The sequence below is a fragment of the Cetorhinus maximus genome, chromosome 1 (assembly GCF_964194155.1).
Source record: "Cetorhinus maximus chromosome 1, sCetMax3.hap1.1, whole genome shotgun sequence".
Classification (NCBI taxonomy): domain Eukaryota; kingdom Metazoa; phylum Chordata; class Chondrichthyes; order Lamniformes; family Cetorhinidae; genus Cetorhinus; species Cetorhinus maximus.
In genome coordinates, this window is record NC_135879.1 from 41,419,555 (window position 1) to 41,433,857 (window position 14,303).

The 14,303-nt window shown below is 47.8% G+C and overlaps 1 long non-coding RNA gene across 1 annotated transcript in view; it reads right to left on the minus strand.

Annotated features, from left to right (window-relative positions):
* LOC144683103 (uncharacterized) overlaps window positions 1–14,303 on the minus strand; it is a 113,580-nt gene that overhangs the window by 12,984 nt on the left and 86,293 nt on the right. Inside the window, exon 2 of the long non-coding RNA XR_013577188.1 lies at window positions 11,930–12,013. This is a non-coding gene — a long non-coding RNA (uncharacterized LOC144683103). The remainder of the gene's footprint in view (window positions 1–11,929; window positions 12,014–14,303) is intronic.

Genomic DNA, 14,303 nt, shown 5'->3' on the forward strand with positions numbered 1-14,303 from the left:
GCTCCCCCCTCTTGAATGGCCTCCTGTGCCACAGTGCCATGGTCAGCTGGCTCATCCTCCCTACAGCCCTGTTCCTCATCCACACAGGGAGCAAGTACCTCGTACCTGTTGGACAAGGTCAAGAGCTGAGGCTCCTCTGTTCCTGAACACAGGATCCCTCTACCTGCCTCACTTGCAGTGACACTCTGCTGACCCTGACCACCGACCGAACTTGAGGTACTTAATCTACCGGGTGTGACCGCCTCCTGAAACAAAGCATCCAGGTAACTCTCCCCCTCCCGGATGTGCCGCAGCGTCCGGAGCTCGGAATCCAGCTCATCAATTCTGAGCTGGAGTTCCTCCAGCAACCAACACTTGCTGCAGATGTGGTCACTGCGGCTCACAATGGGATCTGCTAGCTCCCACATCATACAGCTACAGCACATCACCTGCCCAGCCATCTCGACTTAGATAATTAATTTATTAATTAGCTTTGCAGTGTTTTCTTTTCCAAATTTGGTGCAGACTTCCTACCAACCAATCAGGTCACAGCGTTCCTGTGATGTCACTTTTCCAGTTTTGGCTTCAGTTACTCTGTGCCCCGAGGTCACCGCTCCAGTGCTCCTCCCTCCGAGTCTGCTCCCTGGAGACAAGGCCGCGAATCCCCGAGGTAAGCTACATTTATACTCACTGCTCTGGTGCTCCTCCCTCCGATTCTGCTCCCTGGAGACAAGGCCGCGAGTCCCCGAGGTAAGGTAGATTTATACTGACCGCTCCGGTGCTCCTCCCTCTGAGCCTGCTACCAGGATTTACTCACCAATCAGCTGCATTTTCTTTAAAATCCACTTTCAGAAGAGTGTCCCTCACAGGTCTGGTGCACTCCTGAAGGCACTGCCTCTTCCTCTCTTTTTTTTAGGTTTGAGGAGGAGGGAGGGATTGAAACACTACAGAAATGTAATGCTTGGGGCTATTCTGTTCTTTGACAGTGGGTCCTTCTCGATTCCCTCCTGAGTCGCGGTGGCTGCGGTGACTACTCCCAGAATGCTTCAGTCACTACTCACCAGCGCCCTCTGTTGGATGCTCTTCCTCCTGTTGAATGCAAGAGTCCTTCTCCTCGATTCCCTCCTGAGTCGCGGTGGCTGCGGTGACTTCTCCCAGAATGCTTCAGTCACGTCTCACCAGCTCCCTCTATTGGAAATATTTAAGTATTTACCCAATTCTCTTTTGAAAGTTATTATTGAATCTGCTCCCACCACCCTTTCTGGCAGTGCATTTCAGATCATTACAAATTACTACATAAAAACATTTCTTGGATCAATTAATTTAAAATCTGTGTCCTGTGTTTACTGATCTTTCTGCCTCTGAAACATCTTTTCCTTATTTACTGTATCAAAACCCTTCATGAATTTGAACACCTCTATCAAATCTCCCTTTAACCTTCTCTGCTCAAGGAAGAACAACAAAGGCATCTCTAGTCTCTCCATATAACTGAAGTCCCACATGCCTGGAACCGTTCTATGAATCATCTTCGTGCACCCTCTCTAAGCTTTGACATCCTTCCTAAGGAATTGTCCATAATACTCCAGTTGAGTTATCTATATAACGGGTGGTATAATTGGTGTCAGCTGTGGCTTGGTTGGTAGCACTCTTGTGATGAAATGTATATCAATTAGGTAAAATGTGATTAGGTGGAATATAGATAATAGGTAGAATTCACATATAATTAAGACCTTGTATTTTAGTGCATATGAACATACGAATTAGGAGAAGGGGTAGGCCACTCGGCCCCTTGAGCCTGCTCCGCCATTTCATAAGATCATGGCTGATCTGACTGTAACCTCAACTCCATATTCCCACCGACTCCCATTAACCTTTCACCCCTTGCTTATCAAGAATCTATCTAGCTCAGCCTTAAAAATATTCAACTACTCTGCTTCCGCCGCTGCCTTTTGAGGGAGAGAGTTCCAAAGTCCCACAGCCCGCTGAGAGATGACGTTTCTTCTCATCTTTGACTTAAATGGGCGACCACTTATTTTGACTCACTGACCCCTAGTTCTTGATTCTCCCACAAGGGGAAACATCCTTTCCATGTCCACCCTGTCAAGACCCCTGAGGATCTTATACATTTCAATCAAGTCACCTCTTACTCTTCTCAACTCCAGCGGATACCAGCTGAGCCTGTCCAACCTTTCTTCAGGAGCATGTGTCCTTGCTGAGATGAGGTGCTTACTGAAGGAGGATGCCCTGGCATCAGACATCAGAAGGTGCTGCCGCTTCGAGTGTACCACCAGCATCTCTGTCACATTGGCAGCCTACAAGAGCCAGGAGCTGTACCACTATCCTCAGTGGAATCATTGCTGTATGCCTTCAATCTGACAATGCTCCTCAAGGAGATCCATCTCAGGGAACAGGACATTGAATTCTATGTAACGTTGATGGTAAAGCTGATAGGTGATGCTTGGGCCAAGTTAGCCAAGGACATTCTGCAGGTGTGCATCTATTCTGAGATGACTCAATCCTCTGTGCCACCTTCTTCTCTATCACATTAACATCCGGCGTTCTCAGTTAGAGATGCTGGCCTGCATTTATCCTCACCTTACTATGCATGTGGACCACATGAAGATGACTATGTTCAACTTGCTTGCCAGACATTAAAATGCCTTCTCTTTGAGAAACAAATTGTGCAGTCATGGCCAGCCCTGGCCCTTGTGAACTCCAAAATTCTCAGACACCATGAGGCCCTCAAGGTCACAAGTCCTTGCTAATAAAGAGCACACTTCAGCTTCAGTACATCCTCACTCCTATCCCACTGCTCCCCTCAACGTTGTTTAAAGTTACGATGTGCACTTCCAGCGCATGCTCAAAGACTCTATTGACCACCAAATATGACCATTTCCAATTAGCAACACTCGTCCCATTGAGTGTTTAGGTGATGGGATGCACAGTGCCGCATCCCAACATTGTGACCAGAGCTTTGGGCTGCAATACAGACAATTACAGGCTGGGAGATGCTCAATGTTGTCGGTTCGAGCACCAGGGCAATAATGTGGCTGAGAGGGGCAGAGATTTGGCAGCTTGGGGTGGCAGTAATGTGGCTGAGAGGGGCAGAGATTTGGCAGCTTGGGGTGGCAGTAATGTGGCTGAGAGGGGCAGTGATTAGGCAGCTTGGGGTGGCAAAGTGCTCCCACTTATTGGTGAGCTCAGCAAATGTACACTCGGAAAGTTGGAAAGGTGTTTGGCAAACAGCAGCGCACATGGGCTCTGTGTACAGGCTCAGAGCATGAAAACCCTGCCGGATGACAGAGAGCACATGGAGTTGCACGAGATATGACGCCTCTCCATGCGTAAACACATTCTTCCCTGTACACTGTACCATCACCTTTCAAGAATGCAGACGAGGTAGCAGAACACCTCTACCTCAATCTTACACAACCAAGAATAAACATGACATGACCCTGCAAAGCGTGTGAACGAGATTTATTCCCCGAGCACACTTAACATTCAGGCCAAGGCATCACTGATGTTGAGAATGACCTGGCAAAGGCTCACACACTGTGGTGATATGGAAACACACGACATAGACGAGAGGCCCATGATACCGACATCTGAGATAAGTTGGGGGAGGACCATGGTATCAGACCTGATGGACAGCAACACACAGATCATCATAAAAAGGGGGCATACACATGATGAGATTTGAAATGGGTGTGATTCTATTTACATTTGTGAACATTTTATACATGTTGTGAACACCCATGCCGCCATTGTGCTCCTAAATCTTTTTAGATTCCCCAACATCCACAGCGGAGGTGGAGGCAACCTGCTGTCTGCTAAACCCTGTTGTATGTGACAAGATCTGGAGGCTCTGGCCTGCTTTGGACGTCCTGCTGTGGGGCAGGTGTACCTTCCTCAGCCTGCAGAACTGGAGGTGATGGGGGTCACAGGAAGAGAGGATTGGGATTGGCCAGGCAGTCTTGGAGTCACCTGAGTGGATGACCCCGGGGTGTCCATATGCTGGTCCTCCTCCCTATGGGTGTCCAAGGGTCCCTGGCTGATTCCTTGAGCAGAAGGGGCAGCTGGAATGTGATCTAGGTGCCCCATTGCCCCGTCTCACATAGCCACTGATGGATGCCACCAATGGCTACAGCGATGGAGTGCAGCTCATGCAGCAGTGCAGGACCAATTTCCTGGACCAAGGCCTCCATGGCGGCCACCATCCTGCCAGTGCTGACCTCAGTTCGTTGGCATGCTGGCGCTATCATCTCAGGCTGAAAGCAGATGGGCACCTCCATTGTCCTTTGCAATCTGAGGAGTGCAGCTGACACCCCTTCTTGATGTTCCCGCGCTTGCCTTTGCAGCTCCACCAACTGATTTAGGACTGAGTCTGGGAGGCTTGTTATCTGCCTTGGAGTCAGCAGAATCGTGGCCTCCAGCTGTTCTCTGAATGCTGCCAATCTCAGCTGTCCCTGCCTCCGCCTGCTGTGGACCAGATGGTGCGCTGTGCTCACCAGACTGTGACCCCAAGGCTACTCTGGAACTAGATCCCACCGAGGTGAGTAGGGTATATGCCAGGGCAGATGATAAGGATACCTGCCTTTTGTGGGTGCAGAGTGCAGTCATTGACGGGATGAGGACGCAAACTGCAGAGGATATGAGGCAGATGGATATGTGAAGGTGTATATGATAAATATACCGGCTGGGGGACCGTACAATTCCACCCTTCACCAACCCCTCCTCACCCCCACCCCCCTCACCAGCCCCCCCTCACCACCATGCCCCCAAAAGCCACCCTCAACACCCCCCTCACCACCCCCCGCACTACCACGCCCCCAAAAGCCACCCTCAACACCCCCCTCACCACCACCCCCCTTCACCGCCCCTCACCACCATCCCTCATCACCAACCCCCCCCTCACCACCCCCCTAACCACCACCCCCATCACCACCGCTCACAACCCCCCCCTCACCAGCCCCCTCACAACCCTCCCCACCACCACGCTCCCACCACCAACCCCTCACCACCCCCCTCACCACCGCCCCTCACCACCACCCCTCACCAACCCCCCCTCACCACTACACCTCTCACCACCACCCCTCACCCCCTCCCGCCTCACCAAACCCCCTCAACACCACCCCGTCATCACCACGCCCCCACTACCACCCCTCACCACCCTCCTCACCCCCACCCCTCACCAACCCCCACCAACACCACCCCTCACCACCACCACTCCTCACCCCCACCCCCCTCACCACCGCCCTCACCAACAGCCCTCACCACCACCCCTCACCAACAGCCCTCACCACCACCGCCCCACCACCACCCCTCCCCACCACCCCTCACTAACACCTCTCACCACCACCCCTCACCAACCCCCCTCATCACCACCCCCTCACCACCACCCCTCACCACCCCCAAAGATTCAGCTATGAAGAGGAGACTTCTAAGAGTATCTGCTCTCCAATGCCCCTTGCAGGAGTCAGTGAGGATTCCGCAAAGTAATTGTTGTCCTGATGTTCTGCTTTCTGGAGGTCAGGTTGCCTTTTGTGGGTGCAGAGTGCAGTCATTGACGGGATGAGGACGCAAACTGCAGAGGATATGAGGCAGATGGATATGTGAAGGTGTATGTGATAAATATACCGGCTGGGGGACCGTACAACTCCACCCCTCACCAACCCCTCCTCACCCCCACCCCCCTCACCAGCCCCCCCTCACCACCACGCCCCCAGAAGCCACCCTCAACACCCCCCTCACCACCCCCCGCACTACCACGCCCCCAAAAGCCACCCTCAACACCCCCCTCACAACCACCCCCCTTCACCACCCCTCACCACCACCTCTCATCACCAACCCCCCCTCACCCCCACCCCCCTCACCACCCCCCACTCAGCACCACGCCCCCAAAAGCCACCCTCAACAACCCCCTCACCACCACCCCCATCACCACCCCTCACCACCTTCCCTCACCACCACCCCCCTCAACACCCCTCTCACCACCCCCCCCATCACCACCCCTCACCACCACCCCCCTCACCAGCCCCCTCACCACCACCCGTCACCAACCCCCCTCACCAAGCCCCCTCACCACCACCCCTCACCGCCACCCCTCACCACCACCCCACACCAACCTCCCTCACCACCACGCCCCTACCACCACCCCTCACCACCACCCCACACCACCACACCCCCCTCCACCACCCCTCACCACCACCCCTCACCACCACCCCCTCAACACCCCTCACCACCACCACCCCTCACCACCATCGCTCCTCACCACCCTCCTCAACACCATCCCCCCACCACCACCCCTCACCACCACCCCTCACCAACCCCCCTCACGACTACCCCCTCACCACCGCCCCTCACCACCACCCCTCACCACCCCCAAAGAATCAGTTATGAAGAGGTGACTTCTAAGAGTATCTGCTCTCCAATGCCCCTTGCAGGAGCCAGTGAGGATTCCTCAAAGTAATTGTTATCCTGATGTTCTGCTTTCTGGAGGTCAGGTTGCTCCATAAACAATGCCTCGTCTTCACTATGTTAAACTTTTTGAATGGCAGAATTGTGAAGAACACAACAGCTTCACAATTCTGGATCCCTTATCTGGAGCGTACTACAGATCCTTGCTTAACCTGCTCAGGCAGCAAAAGCAAGCTTTCATCATTCTGATGATCCTCTCAACCACCAGCCTGGTAACTTCATTGGCCAGGTTGTATCACTCCTATGCTTCTGTTTAGGTAATTCAATTGGGATAATCAGCATGGCAGCAGAGGCTAGGCTTTGTCCTGCTGTAGCTATCTGTTTGTATGGGGCCATAACTTCCGATGCTGTGGCAATCGAGTCGGATTGCTACTCCGCTCGTAATTCCTTACCTTCAAATCCAGGTGATCCTATCTTGCCAGACCTCCCGACTCAGGCTGGGTGAAATCTGCAAAGTGCAGCAGGCTCCGGGGACCCACCATCAAGAGCAGCTCAGTCAAAGGTAAATAAGCCATTCCCCCTTTTTTATGGCACTAGCCGCTGTAAACCAGGTAAACTTAAAGGTCCAAGCCCGGGAGAAGGTAAGCGTAGAAGATAAGTAGTTCGGGGCTGGTCAGTGCAGAGGGGGAACGTCGACGGAGTGGGGGGGTTTTAGGTAGTGGGGGGAGTTCAGTAGTGTGGGGTCGGTCAGGAGGGTCAGTTGGGCGGGTCAGTAGAGGGGATGCCAATCAGGAGGGTCATGCGAGTCAGGGAGGTGTTGGGAGGTAGGGGGTTAGTTGGGGAGGGGTGGGGGGCAGTTGGGGGTATCCTATACTGGGTTGGGGTTCCCATGGGGAGATGGGGTGGAGGTGTCAGGACCCCATGGGATGTCGGGTGGGTTCAGGGGTTGTAGTGGGGGTATGGGGGTAGCCGGCTGACCCATGCGAGGTTGGGGAAGGTCAGTATAATAGTTACCCAGAATTGGTTTTTATGCTTCTCCTGGGTAACTATTGATGTAACACAATCAGAACCATCTGAAGTTTACGATTTAAATTACATTATCGGATGGTTCCCATTGCAGGGCAATTGCCCATCAGAAGTTATGAACTTCCCGGGCAATTGCCATGCAATCCCTACCTGGGAAATTTTTGGGGTGGGTGCGGGCGTGAATTCCCCAGCACACCTTTGGAGTACCCCCAGTTACAACCCCCTGGAACTCTGAAGTTACAGGCCATGGTCTACTTCCTTGAAGAGATCAGGAAGAGACAAATGCCAAAGGATGGAGGTGCCTTGGATATCGAGTGTTGACATGTAGGAGCCCCTGAGTGCAGTCAAAAACTATCTGCATATTTGTGAAGTGGAATCCCTTCCTGTTCACATAGATAAGATGGTGCTGTGTCTTGCCTTCAATGTGACTTGTGTGCTATCAATGGTGTCCTAGAGCTTGAGGAAGTGGAAAACCCCATAAAATGCTTCTCTACTGCCTCAGTGTGATGTCAAAGTTAATGAAATGATCTGGTCCATTGTAAAAGGAATCAATGACCTGGCATATGTATGGCATTCCGCAGGGATAGTTCCCTCTGGGACACCCTGGTCCACTCCTCCATCACCCCCTACACCTCAATCCCCTCCCATGGCACCTTCCCATGCAACCGCAGGAGGTGCAACACCTGCCCCTTTACTTCCCCTCTCCTCACCGTCCAAGGGCCCAAACACTCCTTTCAAGTGAAGCAGCAATTCACTTGCACTTCCCTCAATTTAGTCTATTGCATTCGCTGCTCCCAGTGCGGTTTCCTCTACATTGGCGAGACCAAACACAGACTGGGTGACCGCTTTGCAGAACACCTTCGGTTTGTCCGCAAGCATTACCCAGACCTCCCTGTCGCTTGCCATTTCAACACTCCACCCTGCTCTCATGCCCACATGTCTGTCCTTGGCCTGCTGCATTGCTCCAGTGAAGCTCAACGCAAACTGGAGCAACAGTACCTCATCTTCCGACTAGGCACTTTACAGCCTTCCAGGCTGAATGTTGAGTTCAACAACTTTAGATCATGAACTCTCTCCTCCATCCCCACCCCCTTTCCGATCCCCCCCCTTTTTTCCAATAATTTATATAGATTTTTCTTTTCCCACCTATTTCCATTATTTTTAAATGTATTTCCATCCATTGTTTTATCTCTACCTTTTAGCCTATTTCGATTCCTTCCCCCCACCCCCACTAGGGCTATCTGTACCTTGCTTGTCCTGCTTTCTACCCTTAATTAGCACATTCCTTAGATAATGTCACCACCTTCAACACCTCTTTGTCCTTGGTCTGTGACATCTTTTGGATATCTCCACTTATCACTGGCCCTCTATCCAGCTCAACTCCACCCCCCCCTCCTTAAACCAGCTTATATTTCACCTCTCTTCTATTTTTCCTTAGTTCTATTGAAGAGTCATTCGGACTCCAAACTTTAACTGTGTTCCTCTCTGCAGATGCTGCCAGACCTGCTGAGATTTTCCAGGTATTTTTATTTTTATTTTTCATATGTATGACTGTACTGCTTCCCCTACTTATGCCAGATCCCTTCAGCCTCAACTCCACCTTCCTGTATTATCCTCTTACCCCTTAATCCCCTCAGTGGCCAAAAAATCTGTCAACCTCTTGTCTTGCTCATACTCATATGACAGTCGATGACTGAGCATCCACAGCTTTCTGGGGTAGGAAATTCCAAAAATTCACAATCCTTTGAGTGAAGAAATTTCCTCCTCTCAGTACTAAATGGCTGATCTTGTTCTAGACTCTCCATTATTGATGGCCATAGGTCCTAACCTCTGGAACTGCTTACCTCAACTTCTCCATCTTTCTCTTCTTAAAATGCACCTTTGTGACAATACATTTGGCCATCTCCCTACTATCTCCTTATGTGTCTCTATGTCAACTCTTTGCTGTTGTGAAGTGCGTTGGGACCTTTTACTACATTAAAGGTGTTATATAAATGCAAGTTGTTGTTGCAAAGGCATACAAGTAGCAGGAACAGCTTCCAACCAAATTTCCTTTCCAAACAAAGGTCCTGACCCAGATAGTATTCACGAAAGGTTGAGGAAATTCATCCACTGCATTTTTAAAACCTATACAGAAGTTACAAAGTAGATCAGCTCCTCACATCAATGTTACACCTTTGGGAATGCAAATGAGCATCACAGGAAATTCATGTGCCCTGCCCTCTATAATTCACCAGCGGACTTAACACATTTTTTTAAAGGTGCCACAGATATAAGTAATTTAGAGGAATCTGTGCCTGTGGGAAAAAGTCCCCCCCCCCCGTTGCGCTCCCTGTGGGGGCGGAGGGGGATTCCCTAAGACGGGAGTGCGCTCTTTCGCGCATGCGCATGAAAGTGCGCACAGATCTCCCTGAGGCTAAGTGCTGCCTCAGGGAGATCAGCTCGGAATTTAAATTTTTAATAGAAATGATAAACAAATTTCCCTGACATGTCCCCTCATGTAACACTGTCACATGAGTTGGGACATGTCCAAAACTTCTATTGAAAGATTTGATTAAAATTTAAAGACCCTCATGAAACCTCATCCCGCCCATGGATGAGGTTTCATGCTTTTTCAGAAGCCCATCAGAGCTCCCCACCTGGCTGCCAACCTTAAGGTTCGACGGGCAGGTCCATTAAATATATCAATTACTTTTTCAATGCCCTCAATAGGCCGTTGACAAGTCGGCGGGCATGCAGCTGACTTGGTTATGCCCCCGCCGACCTGAAAATGGAAATTACGCGGGGTGACGTTGGGAGTTCCATCCAATGTCAACCCGCGTCATTTTACGCGTCAGTGAGCAGGCCCCACCCCCGCTCGCCAACCGGAAGATCCTGCCCTGTGAATAGATGTTTGTTGCAGCTATCTTTTGTTGCTTAATGCATTATTCCCACATTATTTAGTACAGAGAATTCTGGCATCTTGCAAAACAATTTGGAATATATTTTAATATTTATTTTAATATATAAATCAAGTCAATATCAGGCACAAGCTTCCCACTACACAGAATTATAATAACATAGTAATAAATTAAGGAAAAACGTTTCAGAACAATTCTTATTCGAGCAACATTTACAGATCAATTGCATATAGACATTTTAATTATTAAAACATAATTCTTGGAACTAATAAATAAAATCAGCTATATTAAGAGATATCTGGATAATAAAGTAGAAATTGCATTGAATTCAAATAACAAAGACATTATTGACAATTTGTCATACTGAACAATATACCATTGAGTAACTGCATCCTGTAACATTGCTACCTGGCAGCAAATGTTAAGAGTTTGGTTGAATAACAGTTAAGAATAATTATCCAAAAGAGCTATGGATCAAGCTATCTGATGTTTCTTACTCATTGTCAGGTTACTTTGGTACCTGGGCTGTAGGCTCATTAAATAAGGAAATGTTCATGTTTCAATGTTGCAGGTGCTAAAATTGTTAAATAAGCAGAAACATTTTCAACAGTTTAACCACATTCACTGTGATGACTCGGCACCAAGCAAGGCTGGAGGGTGTTAATTCCCAACTTTCTACTAGCGTTTTTTAATCTCTTGACAACTAGAATTGAGCTTCTCTTTGGTGAGGTCAATTCCTCATCTTGGAACTATGGAAAATGCGAGAATGAGTAAATTAAGTGAGTGTTACACCAAACAAGGATATTTATGAAAGACAAAATGCTTTGAAAGTCATTATATCGTGCAGGAAATTGTTTTAGTTGGTTGAACGTATTTACAGTGTTGACTTGAAGCTGAATGAAATATTAAATATTTAATAGATACAGAATATTAAACATTTAGATCAAAGACCACCCTGAAGAGACATGTCTTCTCCCTCTAACGTATTAAACACTGACTGCCGACTCAACTCGGCAGTGCATTTACAATCTTGTTCTGTGGGGGCCAAAGTTACATGTGCTCTGGCATTTCCTTTGAGTGGGCGTTCTTGGAGTGTTTGTGAGCTGTTTGACAATGAGGCTATTATTTCCAAACCTTGACCTGTCTTTACCACATGACAAAATCACCCGAAGTAACAGGGGGTCACTAGATAGTGACGAGGAGCAGGAACCATGCAGATTTCTTTCCTTCACTAGGCTTGGGATATGAAACCAACACTGGGAGCTGCCAGCTCTAGTTATCCAACCCAGAACAAACCAAACATAATCCCTGGAGTTTTCCTGGTCAGTACCAGATCACAAGGTGTATAGGTTCACTGAGTCATTGGGGCCTATCCAATTCATCAGTTTGACTCTGAATAACGTTATTAGAAAGTAAGATGAGTATTTTGCTGAAGTCGGGTTAGAGTAAATGTCGAGAAACCCATCAGTATGTCTGTCTTATACCACACCCAACTGGACAGAATTAGATATTGTGATCTGACATAAAGTGGTAAGCTAAATAAAAGTAGTGATAGAAGAAACTGTGTCCTTCCCCTTCCCCTCACCCCTACACAGAATGAAACTTACTCTTTCATCATGTTGCCAATGATTTTCTTCACCCAAAAAGCTTCATGCCACAGACACACACGACCCATGTTTTTAAGGGTGGCACTGAAAGAAATGAAGAATGACATTTATTTCAAATCGTTAGCCACCTACCCCCCCGAAAGAGGCTTGAACTCCTATTTGAATCTAGAATAAACACTCTTGTTCTTCAATACAGAAAACTGAAAAGGAACTAAACACTTACATCATTTCTACATTCCCACAGTGAGGACCGCTTGGTATAATTTCAAAATTGTCTATGTGCCTAGGATGGATGAATTTTGAAGTTGTTTTGATACATTGACAGCGTAGGTTCATTTCTGTTCCTCCAATCGATGCAGCTGTAAATTAAACAGATTGCAGGCTTTCAGATTTATTTTCAGATTTGCACTCAGTGTCTCTTCTTTCTTATGCCCACCTTTTCTACTGCGACTAAACTGCTATCTATCCCCTGTAATCAATTTCCTGAAAGTCACCTCACTGATGCCAAGCAGTCAAGCGGGAATCTCAGCAAGCAACATTGCAGATTGCAAGGAGAGCTTGCATTCCTGTTGTAATAATTTGTAACACTCAAATTAATTGAAGAATATAATCAAGTGTTTTGAATTTCCTGATGTCAAAATTATTTTCGTAATTTCCATCAATTTTCAAACTATTTTGACACTCACTCATTAATTCTAATTACATATACTCCCATCTCCTCTGGCTATAGAATGATAACAAATAGTTTTTAATATTGAACAATACTGACAGATTTCGATAAATAGGATTCCTTTCGCTGTTAATTTTCATCTACGATATAGATATATATATATATATGTGGCAGGGCCAGTCAGTGATATAAGGACCAAATCTACCCCATATGATTATAGATACTGTATAAACACTGTGAAACTAGATCTTTCTTATCTTGTGTGGATAACACACACAGTACAATGAGAGTGAGAACAGTAAGAAAAACTTTGCTGTTCATTTTGATTTCCTTATTTGATGATCTTTATCTACTAGCCGTGGTGCTACTGCAGCCGCTCACCTGCTGCATTTATGGCCACAATGCTGTGACTCACTGGGAGGAGTTGGCTCATTTTGGAATTTCTCCGGATGTTTGGGTATATAATAAAGCTAATCATTGATGAAAGAAGGTAAAGTATAATGAAATGGAAGACAGGTTTGTTAATTATGTCAATCAGAGTACTTCAAAGAGAATTTTTACTATTGCAGAATCAGTTTCTTTCCCAGGCCCAAGTGGCCAAAATAATCTCTGAATTCCAACAAAAAGTAATGGGAGATTTTCACAGCATCTTGTAATGAAAATATCGCCAGATACAATATAAATGATATTAAAGTCAAAATTAAGTTAGAAATGAGCCCTACATTAATACTTTCTTTTTGCTGAATTATTTAATTTAAAAAACAGATACAGCTAGTGAAGGTTGAGTTCTTTCCTAGATGTTTGTGTAGTATAAGATGAATTCAGAAGAAACTTCTTCACCCAAAGAGTGGTGAGAATGTGGAACTTGCTACAACAGGAAGTTGTTGAAGCAAATAGTATAGATGCATTTAAGGGGAAACTATGAGGCAGAAGGGAAAAGAGAGTTATGATGATAGATTTAGATGAGAAAAGGGGGAGAAGGTATAATTGGAGTGTAAACACTGGCATGGCCAGGTTGGGCTGAATGGCCTGCTTCTGTGTCTTATACCCTGTGTGATCCTTTGTAAGGCAGGCTCAGGGTTGGAATCCCAAGCCCCTGTTTCAGGTGTTTTTAGATGAGGCTCAACCATTCTCAGGCATCAGACAGGAAGACTGATGGTTCCACTCATCTCCTACCCAAAGTCCACTCAGGAGAAAATTGTACCAGGTGGGATTGAGCGGTGGGGCCAATGCCTTGCAATGCAGATTGTAGGCTGCCATCCTTTTATTTTGAGCACTACTGTTCCCTGCACTGGCACTTTCCGTTACCCAGGGAACAATTTTCTCATTTACACCAGGGATGAGGAGCTGGGAGCAGGACCAACCTCCTGCAATGTTGATCTACAACAGTGGTTCTCAACCTGAGGTTCACAGACCCTCGAGTGGGGGTGTGGGGTGGTCGCAGAGACATGACAGGGACTCTGCGATATTGGGCCAGTCTTATGGGTGGGCGACTGACCAGGGCACCATGGTCAAGAGTTTTAAAATGAAGAATAGCTGGAATCTTGCTCTGTTGCCCTGTGCAACAAACCCCTCTGCCCCCCACAGCCCCGCCCTGCCCCTGCTCCAATTTTGCTGCTTCCTCCATCATCATGATCCCCCATACTCCTACCCTCTCCCGGTTTCTGCTCTCTCCTGGTTGCAGCTCTCTCCTGCTTCCTGCTC